Raw genomic sequence first — 13,955 nt, forward strand, 5'->3', positions numbered from 1 at the left:
AAATGATACCAATCATATGTGTTTGGTTTATAAGTTAATTTAATTAAGTTTGTTAGTAGCTTTAACATTTTCCATTAATCAAATAAAAATGAATTGTCAAAGAGTAATACTAGGAAAATTATAATCTCCCTTCCAAATAATCAATTATAATCTCGATGACTAATCCCGATGATATTTTAGTAGAAATTGACAAAAAATTATAATCTCCCTTCCAAATAATCAATTTCATGTCAAATGTCTTGTAGCTGAGTTGACACCTCTCCATGCATAAAGTGCTTGAGGGTTTAGGGAGAAAAGAGTTCGAACTGCGGAGTTAGCAATATGTTGTAATTATCTCTAAAAAAAATCAATTTCATGATTTATATTAAATAATTATGAATCTAAAAGTATCAAGAGTAATACTAGGAACACAATATTTTCCATAACGTCTTTTACAATTGTTGATGTAGGCACATATAGCTTGTTGTTATTAGAATAACTTCACTTTTATTTAGGTTTACCACTTTCACTTAGTTCATTACTAATATTATTTTTATTATACACTAATCACACAACAGGACATATAATTATGAAAGAAAGTTGGCATCCCATACTTTTTTTTTCCAATGGTTATAAATATTACTACATAACATCTCTCCCCCGGGCTCGAACTGATAGAGGCCTCATGTTCCCCATGCATCCGGCTAGATTCACCCAGTGCTGAGATCCTATACTTATTGAAATTTTAAAAATTGGTGGTAAATAAACGTTAACGGATTAAGTGGACCTATCCATTCAATTCTTGGGGAGGCCATGGGACTGTGACAAATTATCACATTAATTCAAGGAAAACGCTAAAGTTCTCACATTTATTCCAAGCCATATACAAGGTACCGTGGAAGTAAGAACTAAGAAGTTCAAAGGTGTAACTTGAAAGCTATTGAGATTCAGGCTAATGGTCTATCTAAATCCCTGAACTTATCACATTCTACCTGGCTTATATATAGACCAGCAAGTGTATCTCTTCCTCACACTCTCAAAAGAAGAAGAAACAGACGAAAAAAGCAATCATGTCAGGAAAACCTAAGAAGATAGCATTCGGGTATGGTGGGGTAGTGATCACAAGCATTAGCGAGGGCAGCTCAAGCAAAAAAATGTCGAATAAAGCGATCACTAGCAGTGGGGGCAGCTCGAGCAAAAGAGTGTTGAACAAAGCGACCGAATTAAATAGTTCATCGCGTATGATCTTCAAAGACAAGCACACTTCATGTGCACATCTGGTCTCAAGTTCAATGACAAGGTACTGGAGAATACCACAGAGTTCGAGACCCAAGTCAAGTTCAAGAAACTGTTTATCCCAACAAGAGTGCCTCAAAGTTCAACAATAAAGAAATTAACTATATTACTAGGTTTCCCTTTCTTTTCCAAATAAAAATAAATAAATAAACTATTACTAGGTTTCCTCATTTACTTGGTTTTTTATAATTTATATTATAACAGATCTCTTGCTTTGCTGCGTCTTTTAAAGTTTAATGGTTTCTCTCTCATATGGGGATTAGCTTGTGATGGATTTCATTTTTCTCCTTTATTAATGTCAAAGTTGTAATTTTTTTTTTAGTGAGTAATGTCGAAATTGTTGTATTTTGATGGACCAAATTAGTTGTGAATTTGATCCATGCATATATATGTATATATATATATATATATATATAATTTTTTAGTATATTGATTTGATAATAAAAATCTATTATCAGGAGCAGGTGACATATATTAAATTTTTTTTAAAAAAATATTGTTACAAGCAAAGTAGGAGGGAATTTGAAAATTTGAACCCTCTTTCTACTCATAAATGAGACTATTCAATGTCTCAAGAATTGAGAGTTAAACCCAACGAATATTGGTTGGAGTTCTCTTGAGTCTTGATTCTTGATGCCCAACATCAATTAAGAAACTCAAGTCAGAATGTTTCTTCAGAATTTAAAACCCAACTGCGAAAGAGGAGGGGCTCGTCCTCCAAAGTGAGATTCCATTCATGGAACTCCACCAACTATATGAAGTGATTCCGATCGTATTCTTTCTCCTTACCAAATTTGCTATTGTCTTGGGCACTCTAGGTTAAGTTATTATCATCAAATTTGCAATCGTCTTGTGCCACAACTTTTTTCAATCTAGTGTGGTAAGTAGCGAAGCTAGGAAGGTTTTGAAAATTTTCATTTCAAATTTAAAATTTGGCTTCTCACAATGTGGAATCTATATTTTAAACATTTTTAACTGGCTTCTCACAATGTATTTGGATTATGTTTTCTAAAATGAGTTTTCAGAAAATTGATAGATTTTGAAATTCAACAATTTAGAGGATCGTTTTAGGATAATAAGTAAAAAAATTTGTAATGACATGGCATAATTGTAAATAAATTGAAAATAATGAGCCCTATAAATTTGCCAAAACTCTTATATCTCTAAAATTTAGGAACTTATCTTTATCATAAAAAAAAAAAATCTCAGGCTTCAATTTTGAAGCTTATACTTATCCTTTCCATCATTATCCCCAAAAAGAAATTACTTTTTTTTTTTAAGAAAGAAAAAAAAAAAAAAAAGACTTACGCATGTGATCATTGACCTGGCCCACTTGAAGTCAGAAAACTCATGGAGCCCTCTTGGGTGCGTTAGAGCTATTCACGTCATGGTACAGTATTTTCGTAAAGTGCACAACTCAAATCAGGCAACTCTTAGACCCGTAGGTATGACTTAATCCAAAATTCCTACCAACGCACCATGCCCTCAAGAGAAAATTACTTTTTATCTTCATGTCACTTCTTTAAATAAATAAATATATATATATATATATATTTTTTTTTTTTCTCAAACGTAAAAAATGGTCTCCCAAATATTTTTTTCTTTCAATATTTTGAAATCATTTTTTAAAAGTGGGAGTCAAACAATTATAAAATGTGTTTATCACACAAACTGATTTATACATCAAAAAAACAACTCAACAAGTATTATCCAAAATTTATTATTTAAAAATTAGTTTCACATTCAATTAAAAAAAAAAAAAAGTTTCACATTATTTTGAAAACAAAACGAAAATCCAACTACAAACAAGCCCTAAATAAATAAATAAATAAGTAAAATTGGGCTATTAAATGTTATTGGGCGTAATAAACCCTAACTTATTTACTTGTCACTTTCCTTTTCTCCGTCAAATTCTCTCAATTTCAACTGTGTGGCGCAACCCACTTCTACCCTCCTCACAGGGACCCCTGCTTCCTTTCCTACCATTGTTCACATCGGGCTCTATAGAGGTCAGTCTCTGAAGTTTTTATCTTTCATGACCACTTTTATATCTTCTCTCCTCTCTTTTTATATATAGACATGGCCTAGTACTAGTAGTAACAGTTTAACTTTAATCACTTAGAGCAATTTTGGTGTGGCACAACAAAGAATAAAAAGGCTAATAAGTAATAACATTTTTAGAGCAAGTGGAGTTAATCAACCATGAAAAGGCCAATCTTTTTATAATGCTTTCTTTTTGTCTCAACCGCGCAATAAAAGAATCCTACTTTTCTAAGACTATTAATTAGTTCAAAAATGTGGCTTTAAGAAAGGAAAAGTCTAGGATCACATAATTTTTCACAATTTCTTGTTACAATTGTGACGTGACAGAATGTAATTGGTAAAGAAAAAATAGTGGGTTCATATGTAAATGATAGTTAACCGTTCACAATCTACCATGTTAGAGTTGTAGCAAAAAAGTTGTGGAGTAATTTGTGGTCCAAGAACTACTCTTTAAGAAATGGTGTCGGTTCACACTGAAAACCCTTTTTATTCCGCCAAAAAAAAAAGGTATGGCTTTGACTAATTAGAGTCGCACTACTACACACACAAAAACTAGGACTTGGAGGCTGTTTGAGGCAAATTGGTTTGAAATAATAATGATAATTATTTCAGAACAACCATAATAATAGATATTGCATTATCAAAAAAAAAAAAAATCATGGGAGTGAAAATTTAGGTGAAGTTGGTTAGGTGTTATGACATTGTTTTGAGAAATCTTGAGATGTGATTGTGAAACCATTACTTTGTGGTTTCAATTAATGGGTCGCATTGGGGAAAAAAGGAAAAGAGGAGGAACCAACTTAACAATGGAACTTGATTCTCAAAAAAAACTTAACAATGGAACTAGGACCATGAGAAATACTGTATAACCTTGATCTTCATTATAACGGAAAAATCAGCACTGCGGTGCTTTACTTAATAGCATAGTATTACGTTAGAGTAGTTGATAGTTGATACTATGATGTTTTGATGTGTGTTGATATTCATTTGAAAACTCACCATTTATAGGTTCTAGCTAGTGACTTTTGGAGCACACTGTGGAAAAGGCTTAAGGTAAGTGGGATTTACACGCTACACCCTTTTGCATTATCAATATTTGTTGGTAAACCCATTTGGATGTTCAATTTTAATATTTCTTCAATGTTTTTAACGCATTGGAAGTCTCTTTACATTTGTATTGTTGATATTCGTGACCCTTTTAGTTCATCACTTTGTTATAACTATTGAGCTACTGTCTTTGTGAAATTAAATTTGATCTTGTTTATATACTCCCTTCATAAAATCCCTTGCCATGAGATAATTTCAGTGACCCCGCCCATGGGGGCGCAATACATAAGCCATGATTTGAATCATGTGTTTGATGTAGTGGATGTGGATGTTGGGAGTAAGGAGTTGATGGAGGCTATTTATTTTTCAATGACCCTACCCGTGGGGGCAAAACACATGGGTAACTCTGTCCACGGAGGTAATACATGGTACTTCTTGAGGAAATTCTCATAGTTTAGGATTTCAAGTGTAATTTGAATAAGATTGCTTTTGTGAGGAGTTATCTAGATTTCTTGTTTATGTATAAATCTTGTGGAGTTTAGAGCAATTGGTTACTTTGGAAATTAGACAATTTATCATGTGCTTTTATTTTGGAGACTGAATTTATTTGCTTTAGAGATATTCTATTGCAGATAATATATGGATTTCATGGATTGAAATTTTCAGGCATTACATTTATGGATCCCATCGGGCTCTAGACTAACTTTAGTTTACTTGTACTATACACATACTTGTCCAACTCTTATATTTCTTGTATTTCATTCATATGTCTTCCTATATAAAGGCGCTTCCTTTACCATTTATTCGCTTAATCACAGTGCTTATCATTTTTTCCCCGGTTCTTATATAGACCAGCAAGTGTCTCTCTACCTGATTCGCTCAAAAGAAGAAAACTAAAAAACAATAATGGCAGAAGAACAGAAAAAAAACAATGGCAGAAGAACCAGTATATAGAACCGGATTAGCTATCGTGACAGAAAGCAGTGAGGGCGGGTCAAAAGAAGAAAACCAAAAAACTATAAGGGCAGAAGAACCGGTATATAGAACTGGTTATGCTATCGTGACAGAAAATCTCTGAATGAATCGAGTAAGGTGGAGACTCCCAAAGACAAGTACAGTTGGACCCCCAAAGACAAGTACAGTTGGATGTTCAAGTAATTTTACCAAGCAGCATATAAGGCAGAAAAGTTCTTTGACAAACATAGAGGATGGTCTAAATTTACAGCCTTATGTTTTTTAAAGGTCTCTCTCTTGGGGGGATTAGATTGTTATGGATTTCATTTTACTTTGATTAATTTCTTAGCAGTATTTTGATGGATCTAACTAGTTGTGACTTTTTTGTTTGATGGATCTAAGCCGTTTTATTTATTGGTATGAGATTCATGGTTTATCATTTGTGCCTATATATATATGTCATGTATAGCAGGAATTTTGACTATTGAATCGAAATCAGAAGAACTAAAGTGAAGTTTGTAGATTATCTTTATGTTAAAACCTAGAATATCATCTCTTAAGACAATATGTTGTGTGTAGTATAACTTGGCTCATTCTTTCTTAAAAATTATCCTAACGTTTGAATAGAGTTGATGGTGGGCATTTTTTTAATATATTTTTTTTTTTGTTGAGAATCCAAAGTATCCAAACTTGAGATTATATGACTAGTGCTAGAATTTAGAGTGAACTTTATATATATAATTCAATAGTAAAGGGAGACACAGCAAGTGTCAATTAGTTGAAGTGTTGAACTTCTACTTTATTATATTTTGTAGTCCAAGGCACTTGAAAGGATTTTAAATTAGTACAATAATATGGAAACCACAATTTATTCCTCCTATTCTTTTAACAATTCTAAATTTTGATTAAACCAACATCACTTTCACAAGGTTTTAACACAAACATCATCATTTATTAGTACTAATTAACATACCCCTCATTAGTATTAAAAAAGATTGTGAAAATTAATGTTTTCTTAGTGTCTGTTTGGGAACAGCTTATTTAGTTAAAACTAAAAAGATTTTGTTGAAAGTGTTGTAAATAAAAGTAAAAGTTAGCTGAATAGTACAGTGAGACCTATAAATATTAATTAAAAGTGCAATGGGGCTCATGAATAGTAGATAAGCTGAAAAATTCAGCTCATCCCAAATGCATACTTGGACTTGTTATTTATTTTATGAATTTAAGTTGGCCATTGACTCGTGGAGGGTCTCTCTCATAGAGCTAGTATCTCATGTGCTTGGCGCATAAGAGATTTTTCCCTCTCTCATGATATAGTGGACCACAAATGTGTTGGATTGGAAGGGTTGATGGATAATTTTGGTATAGTTAATTTTTGTTATAGAGGAACTCTTCAATAGTTGGTCTCAGAAAAGAATGCTTCACTTATTTCCAAAGGCTGCTATAAAGAATCATCTGATTTTGGGTTTGGATCACTCTCCCATTATATATTATTCTACAGGAGAACAGGGAGGTTTTCCTAAATGAAATATTTGGGCTAATGCCTGTCTATCGCTCCTTGCCACTATGCTATTAAGATAAGAACTTTTAAGGGTGAAATTAAGAAATGGAATTGGGAAACGCTGTATCTATACCTGAGAGAATTAAGTCTAGCAAGCTTAAAATTGGAGAAGTGCAACCGTAGCCTCTCTTCGAAGCTAATGTTAATTTGGAAGTGACTCTTTGTGTTGAGTTGCAGGTTTTGTAAATAATAATAATAATAATAAATCGTCCCAATACTAATTGAAATTTAAAACGTGAAGTGGGCTTATCCATTAAAATCTCTGGGAAGCCATGGGACTCTTTGACCGCAAAATTCTCTCATTTATTCAATTCCATTCAATTCAAGCTTAATCAGTTCCATGAACCTTGGAACTGAGAAATTCAAAAGTTGTTAGGAAGATTGAGTCTATCTAAACCCCCGAACTTATCATATTCTACATGGCATATATATAGACCAGCAAGCGTCTCTCAACCTCACAGACTCAAAGGAAGTAGAAAATAAAATGGCAGAACATAGAATTGGGTATATTGGGGTCGTGACACCAAGCAGTAAGGGCAGTTCAAGCAAAAGAATGGCGAATGAATCGAGCGAAATGCAGAGTTCATCGCGTATGATCTACAAAGACAACTACAGTGGCTGTTCAAGTAAGTTTACAGAGCAGCATAAGGCTGAAGAGTTTGTGGACAAACATAGTGGAAGGTTGGGGTACAAAGAAGAGCTCAAGTACACTTCCACTAACAAGCTTAATGACAAAGTTCAAGGTTATACCACTGAGTATGAGACCCAAGTCAAGTTTAAGAAGACTGTTTACCCCAACAAGAGTGCCTCAAAGTACAACAATAAAGGGATTGACTATTACTAGATTTCCTTATTTTCTTGGCTTTCTAGATCTACAGCTCTCTTGCCTTATGTTTTTTTTTATTTTTTATTGTGTTCTCTCTTTCTAATGGGGATTGGCTTGTAATGGATTTTTATTTTACAATTTGAATAATGTCAAAGCAGCATTTTGATGGATCTAACTAGTTGTGAATAGGCTTTTGTGTGGATTGCTTATGAATTACTCTTTTTTTTTTTAAAACACAATAGTGGGTGATAATTATCTAATATATGAGATAAATATTTGGTGATATGAACACAACCATTTTGGAGATTGGATTGATATTCATATGTATTATCATTTTTGCCTATATATTGGAGGAATGGTATGGACGTACGAGCCCATTCAAGCTTAATTAGAGGATGACTAGTGATTTTTTTTTCCTGATCCAGCCTAAACGTGTTTACAAAAACTCAAAAAGACTTACAAGTGCTTGATTCAAACTTGATCGACACAAAACTCATGATTTGTGATTATAACTTTGCTCGTACTTATGAGTGTATTTAATGGAGACATCTAGGTTTAAATTCCTTTTCCACTATTGTTGTGATTATCGAATTACAAATAATAATAACAAAAAATAGAAAAGAAAAAGGCTAGATGGGTGTATAGCAGAAATTAAAGGAATCCTTCCTAAACTACGGAAGCTTCCTTAGGAAACAATGACATAGTATTCTCCAAGCAATTACTCAAATCATCAAATCGTGTCTTAGTCAACCACCATTATTATTGGAAGGGTGGGGTACATTTTCGATCAACATAGGTCAATTTTGTTCAATTGGTCTAGTTCAGTTTATTCGCTTTATTTTTTCCATTTGGTCCACTACGGTCCATTCAGTCTATTCGGTCCAATATTTCTATTTTGGTCCACTTTAGTCCACTTCAATTCACTTGTTCCATTTCTATCCACATTGGTCCCTTTAGTCATTCGGTCCACTTTGATTCATTTGGTCAAATTCAGTCCACTCCGGTCCATTGGTTCACTTCAGTCCATTAGGTTCACTTCAGTGATACATTGTGAGAAGAGATTTGTGTAGAAAGAGAAACCGCTTCATTGACAATTATATCACATTCTCAATGCAATGTTGGTAAGTTCTTGATAAAATTACACTTTTCTTATGTTATTAAAATTTTATATTTTTTTTCTAATATAAATGATAAATTTACTTATATCTGCGACTAATATAATATAATATAATAATTATATATATATATATATATTTTTTTTTTTTTGCTATTTTTTAAATTTAAAAAAAAAATTCTAACTAGTGCTCATTAATGCAATTGTACCTTGTAGATGCAACGTTGAAAACAAGATATTATTTCCCAAGTTCGTACTCTTTTATTTTTAAAATTTTATTGTACAATGGCTTAAGGAAGATTTGAAACCTAATCAATCAATAATATAATATATATATATATATATAAACAGAGACCTCATGTAGGAAAGTACAAGATTTTGCCAAGTGGTACATTCTATGTAAAGAGAATTAAAATATTCTCAAGTGTGACATTAAAGATAAGAACAAATTAAATATTGACTTTTTATTTCATTTGGTTTAATATTTCAAGACTTTTCTAATTAACAAATAAATATTCTTTGTATCATTTTGTTCAATATTTCAAGACTTTTCATCTCTCACACATACACGCAAAACTCTTTGGATTTAAATTCATTATTTTTACCTTTTGCACTTCTACCCCTTTATATATACCCACCCATAACCCTTCATGTCATTCCATGTCAAATACACATAGACAAAAACGATATCATTTACCTTCAATCTTTCGACGACACCTACCTAGTTACAATAGAGGATTGGGGGCTTGTATTTTATATTGAATGACAATGGTAGTTACGATTTTAATGTTAAGATCGGACGTTGTGAATTTGTGGGTTTTTGTAAATGCCGTGAGGCATTACTAAGGCTAAAAATTCTTATATTAAAAAAAAAAAAACATTTTTGATTTTGCCTCAAAATTCTTATATATACACACACACACACCCACACTTAAAAAAAAAAAAAAAAAAAAAAAAAAAAAAAAAAAAAAACCAAAAGTTTGGTCCTTTAGAGCTCAATGATATATAACTCTTTGTATGTCTGTGCTTAGTGTATATACATGTGTTGGTTTGATAGCTACTCTATTATGAATAGATCCACTGAATGTGGTTAGTGTATATACATGTGTTGGTTTGACAGCTACTCTATTATGAATGGATCCACCAAATGTGGCCAACCCTAACTAAACTGCTTAGTAGCTGAACCCAAAAATTTTGGGACTAATACCTAGATGATTTGTATGTGTATGTGTTTATATATCTTCTAATAGGGGTTTTTTTTTTTTTTTGGTTGTAATTTAATAAGTATATGGCTAGAGAAATCATAATCCAAAAGTCGCTTTATCATCCCAATGTAATTCAATTCATAGAGGTATGTGCTTGTGTTGCAAGGGCCAATTTTTCTTTGATTGAATACACATATATGGGTTCTGTTTGAGTGTATATCGCTAAGTTTGAATTCTATTATTTAGGGAAGTGGTTGGTGAAGATATGGAATTGAAAGGGAGGTTCTTTGGAGGAGGGTTATAGAAGCAAAATATGGGTGTGAATGTTTTGTTTGGGGGGGGGGGGGGGGGTTGTGATGGTGTGTCTTTGTAAATTCATAAGATGGGAATGGTTGAATTTTTCTTGGTTTCTTCAATTTGATGTGGGGCATGGTACTAGAGTGAAGTTCTGGCATGACTTATGGTAGGGTGATTGCCCTCTTAAAGTGGCTTCCACGAGTTATATAGAATTAGTTGTGATAAAGATTCCTTAGTAGCAGAGGTTTTGCATCTCTCTAATGGAGTGTCTCATTGGGATGTTTGCTTCTCTTGACCCGTTGATGCGAGAGACACAAGAAGATTTTTATTTAGTATTATTTATGTTTGCAAGTCAATTGTGTTTTTATTTTTTTTTTCCTCCTAGTAGCTTATTAGGCTATTATTATTTTTTAATTTGGAAGCAAGGTTATTTTTGTAATAAGGCAATTAGGGTTTCCTAGCCAATTAGAACTAGGGTTTAGTAATCCTTTATAAACAACCAATTATACTCCCTGAGAGGATAGTTGATATTTTGATGAATGAAAAAAATGGTCGTTTCGTCTTTCTTTGGTCTGGTGCTGACTCTAGATCCACCTTAGGTGTTGACTTCTAGTGATTTCCTCACTTGGTGCTGACTCTAAGCCAGGCTTAGGTGCTAACTCCTAGGACATATCCATTTATTTTTCCGTTGTTTAGTTTTGGATCAAGCAAAGGCTCATCAAAAGGGGTGTTAGGAATAACTATGGGGCCTTTATAAGCAACTAGATCCTCTATATTAAAGGAGGAGCTAATACCATAACCATGGGGAAGGTCAATGACATATGCATTTAGGCCAATCCGTTTCAATACCTTGAATGGTCTAGCACTACGAGTCTGCAATTTCTTAATGGTCCCAAAGGAAAACCATTAAAGTTGAATCTGAATCATGACATAATTTCCTACCTGAAACTCTGCATGACATCGATGAGTGTCAACATGAATTTTATATTATGAATTACTTACCTGAATTTTTTTGTGAATCTCATTATGCAAATCATGAATATGTCATGCAAATGCCTTAGCAGACTCAGAAATTCTAACATGTAGGGACGGGCAAAAGATCTAAGGGCTTCCTAGGTGTATACCCATGCACAACCTCAAAAGGACTAGCGCCTGTAAACCTATTGACAGAGCTATTGTATGCAAGTTGGGCTGTAGGAATAATTGAATCCCAATTTCGATTGGCTTCACCTACTAGACATCGAAGAAGGAAGGAGGTTGCATAAACTATGATTAACCACCGATGTTTGACCATCATTTTGAAGATGAAATGTAGTGGAAAATTTCAATTTGGTGCCTACTAAATGCAACAAAGTCTTCCAAAAATAACTCATGAAGCGAACATCCCTATCAAACACTATGGTTTTGGGAAGATCATAAAGTTTGACAATCTCATCAAAGTAGAGCTTTGCAATCTTAGAAGCATTAGAGGCCTTAGAACATGGTAGAAAATGAGCCATCTTAGAGAAGCGATCAACAACTACTAGAATAGAATCATGCTTCCTAAAGGTGTGAGGCAATCCTAACACAAAGTCCATACTCACATCCTACCACAGGCGATCTAGCACAGGTAGAGGTGTATGCAAGCCAGTTTTTTGCTTACGATTTTTGGCCAATTGACATGTACGACACTGATTAACTATCTTGGCGACGCCCCTCTTAAGGCTAGGCTAATAGAATTGATGTTCCATTTCCTCAATTGTTTGTCTTGGCCAAAATGACTTGCAAGGCCTCCTGTGCAAGGCCTCCTGTGTGTGTCTCCCAAACTAGGAAATCTCTCACTCAAGACCAAGGGATAAATAACTTGTTGGCTTTGAACAAGTAACCATCTTGAAGAGTATAATCATCCAGGATTGGCCATGAGGCATTACTAAGGCTAGTGTAGAGCTCTCCAAAATTTGGGCACGACTCATCCATGAGTTGTTCAAACCAGTAACCTTAACACTCATGACTGATAATAAAGATACCCTTCGACTTGGCATTAACAGCCTTATTATCAACTCTCGCCTTATGTTTCACCACAAGGGAGTAGCGTTGTAGAAATTCAACCCAACTACCATGCCTAAAATTCAGCTTCTTCTGGAAATGGAGATAGCACAAGGCTTCATGATCAAAGTAGATAACAAATTTTGTAGACAACTAGGCAATGGCGCCAATGCCAAAGAACTCGAATAATGGCATAAAATTCATTGTCATATGTGGATTACTTTTGCTTAGCATTATTCAATTTCTTACTAAAATAAGCAATTAGGTGGCACTCTTGACTAAGTACTCCATCTATGTCAAAACCTGAGGCATCACATTCTACTTCAAAAGGCTTGGTATAATTAGAGAGACGCATAACAGTTGCCTTAGTCATCTTTTGGTTTACTTCATTGAAAGCCTTAGCAGCAGCTTCTGTCCAATTAAACTCCCCTGGTTTCATGCAGTCAGTGATGGGGGACATAATGGTACTAAACCCTTTAATGAATCGGCGATAAAAGGAAGCGAGCCCATGGAAGGTTCAAATTTCATGGATATTTTTGGGCTCAAGCCAATCCACAATCGCTTGAACCTTTTGGGAGTTGGTAGAAACTCCCTCTAAGGATATTATGAAACCTAGGAAAACGACTTTATCGGTAAAGAAAAGCACTTCTTGAGGCTGCCATATAAACTCTCCTTAAGGGCAATACAAACTTGAGTTAGGTGGTCTAAGTGTTGCTCCCTAGATTTGCTATAAATGAGAATGTCATCAAAGCACACAACCAAGAATTTTCCCATAAAAGGCTTGAGCACTTGTGCCACCACTCTTATAAAGGTACTAGATGCGTTGAACAATCCAAAAGACATAATCATCCACTCATATAAACTGTCTTTTGTTTTAAAGGCAGTTTTCCACTCATCGCTAGGACGAACCCTAATTTGATAATATACACTTTTCAAGTCTATCTTTAAGAAGATTATTGCTCTAGCCATCATATCCAACATATCATCCAATCGAGGGATAGAGAAATGATATTTCACAATGACCTTGTTGATGGCACAACTATCAACACACATCCTCCAAGTTCCATATTTCTTTGGAGTCAAGAGTGCAGGGATTGCACAAGGACTCATACTTTCATGAACAAATCCTTTTCGAAGTAATTCTTCTACTTGCCTTTGCAACTCGGCATGATCTGTAGGGTTTATCCTATAGTGGGGCAAGTTTGGGAAAGTCGCTCTAAGCACAAAATCTATGGCGTGTTGTATGTCACACATTGGTGGTAAATGATCGAGGAGTTCTTCAAGGAAAACATCTTTAAATTCCTAGAGCACCAACTTCGCTTCTTCAGATTGCTCCTCACAGGCCTCCCCATTGAGTTCCTTGGCAACTAAGGCAAACACAAATGATTCTTAACCGCTACCCTTTCAAATCCCTTTGAGCTTATGATGTTCAAAGCTTTCGTCTTTGTTACTTTTTTCTTCTTGCCCATGTTGATTGGCTTGAGTTTCAAAGGATTGAGCACAATTTTCTTACCTTCAAACACAAATAAACAAAAATTGGATCATGAAGGGTGATATCCAAATCATAAAGCCAAGGTCTACCTAAGATAATATGCCCTACATTTTATG

Source organism: Quercus suber, unplaced genomic scaffold, assembly GCF_002906115.3.
Source record: "Quercus suber isolate HL8 unplaced genomic scaffold, Cork oak 2.0 scaffold_151, whole genome shotgun sequence".
Classification (NCBI taxonomy): Eukaryota; Viridiplantae; Streptophyta; class Magnoliopsida; order Fagales; family Fagaceae; genus Quercus; species Quercus suber.